Consider the following 2357-nt stretch of genomic DNA (forward strand, 5'->3'; position numbering starts at 1 on the left):
ATTACATCTCCACCTATTCACAGGGTTGGGAAAATAGAGCTCCCTCCTGTATTTAGGTGAGTAAAACTGGACTTGTCAGTACATAGCAATCTCCATCAGGGGGCAATGAATCATGTCACAAGAGATTGACAGTTTGTTCAAATTTGCCTCCTAAATGTATTTGCCGTGTAAAAATGTCTCTTTCCTTGCTTTATTGTGTCATATTTACAATCTTTCCATGATCATCATAGTGTGGTGTGAAGGGCCACACTATTGGTATGACAGTGACAATATTTATAATCAGCAGGCACCTGATGGTGCATTTCATTCCTCCGGTCCTCCTGAAGGGGTTCCATGGTCCTTATCTCTCTGGCGCCATTGTCTCATGATGTGTTGGAGTACAGAGATTACTAGGCACTTGTCTCACATCGTCCTTGTAAGGTAAACTTACATTTTCCCCCTCCTTTGCTATATCTTCTGACGCTGGAGCCTTCTGGCAGTGTGTGGCTTGGACCCAGGTTCCACTTTCAGCTACCTTGACAGCAGACTAAGTTGAACCTAAGTTGAACCCAACCAGCGTAGGTTGTTCCAGTGCTTTCTCTTGCAGTCCTTGCTACCCAATCCCCAGGCTTGATGTGGTGCAGTGGGCCTCAATGGGTGTGTGAAAGGGCAACTCTCACACTCAGATGCCTATTTCCAGTTGGTGGCATATTGTCACTGAAAGGGATTTGTGTTGTTGAACGTATACCTGTTGAACTTGTAACTTCAACACAAACGGTTTATCAGACTATCATTCACTGGGTATTGTCTTGTCAACTCCAAAGGAATGGAGACAACAGATCAGTCCTGAGAACTTGTGGATCTCAGAAGTTCCATCATTAGGGTGAAACCTACAGCATTTTATGAAGTTAGATGTGTCTCAATATTTGTAAATATATCTAGAAAATCTGTGCGTATATTCATCACAACTCACAAATAAAAATAGGATTTGTAAATATGAAAAAATATTTTGTAAATAAAAACATTATCTGTAAATATGTAATCATGTTTCACCATTATAAATAAAAGTTGTGAATATGTAAAAAAATGTCACAAATAAAACAAATCTGTAAAAGATTTACAACTGTTGCTTAACATTTACAAGTGTTGACGTACATACAAATCTGGATCAGAATTTTATATTTACAAATTTTTTAGATACTTTTTCCTTTGGTCGACCAGTTCTTGTGTCTCAGGTTTCAGTCAGAGGGCTCGCTTGGTGGGACTTACGGAATATCCGGACTGGAGCCTGGTAGATTGCAGTCTATAGGTAGCAAGGACAAGTTTTTCCTGAAATGTGAGTATAACATTTATTTGTATAACAATATTTGACTGCATCAACAAAAGGTAATACAACGCAGAGCGTGTTTTCGACTTCAGGCAACTAACTTAAGCACAGTTAGTTATGTCAGCTAGTAGGCTACTGTAGCTTAACTAAAGTAATGCAGGTATCTAACCCGACGACGCAACTGACTAGATAGCGGTATGTTGTTGACTTGCACAGCTGCATTCGGTTCATTCAGTATGCGTCTTACACATCGTGCTAGCGTTAGGGGTTATAAAAGGAAAACTATATGCATGTGTTAGTCCTTAGAATGTGTGTAAGTACAGAGTGATAGTACACCAACATCATGATCCACCTACTTATTTAGTTTGTTGGAAGTGTATGTACTTTTTATTTGGCAAGTATTTGTGGTCACTTGTCAACCTTTCATCACACATCCAATCAGAGAAGGTGAACACTTCAGTTCCTTTGCAGTATTTTTAGAATGACATTCCCTAATATTCAAAGTATTAAAGTTACTAAATGCATGAACTATAATGTAGTGATCTCTGCTGACTTCTACACTACCTGAATACCATTGATTTGATACTGTTACTTAATTGCACAAAAAAGATCCTTCAATCATGTGACCTACTTCTCCTTCCTGCTTTTTTCAGCAACATGTTTTAACGACCATCCTCTTTGCCACCACTACCAAATTATGGCCCGTCATTGAACTCCTAAATTAATGTGTCTCCAAGTCATCAGGAACAAAGGATTATTTCTCAGAGAGGAGACCATAACATAAAATATACTGTATCGTTATTATTGCTTTTATTATAATTTTTTGTTACGAACCGTTGTTTGAAATCATGTCAGTATGAATGTACAAAATACTCTATTTATTAAATCCTCATTCATGCAAATTAGAAATTATATACTGGAGTATCCTTGTTACAATAAATATAATGTTATACATTTTATTGTAATAAGAGTCACTGTTGTCTTAAGAAATAATGTTTCCTAAAGAAATGTATCCAAAAATATAAACTTTGCTTTCAGAATGCATGATGTC

The 2357-nt window shown here is 37.3% G+C and overlaps 1 long non-coding RNA gene across 1 annotated transcript; it reads left to right on the forward strand.

Moving 5' to 3' along the window:
• Window positions 1-293: 293 nt before the first annotated feature.
• On the forward strand, window positions 294-2147 carry LOC114828860. The gene is made up of 3 exons (XR_003777229.2): window positions 294-420; window positions 1215-1315; window positions 1960-2147. It is a non-coding gene; the product is annotated as an uncharacterized LOC114828860 (long non-coding RNA).
• Window positions 2148-2357: the final 210 nt, after the last annotated feature.

The sequence above is a fragment of the Esox lucius genome, chromosome 17 (assembly GCF_011004845.1).
Source record: "Esox lucius isolate fEsoLuc1 chromosome 17, fEsoLuc1.pri, whole genome shotgun sequence".
Taxonomy (NCBI): Eukaryota; Metazoa; Chordata; class Actinopteri; order Esociformes; family Esocidae; genus Esox; species Esox lucius.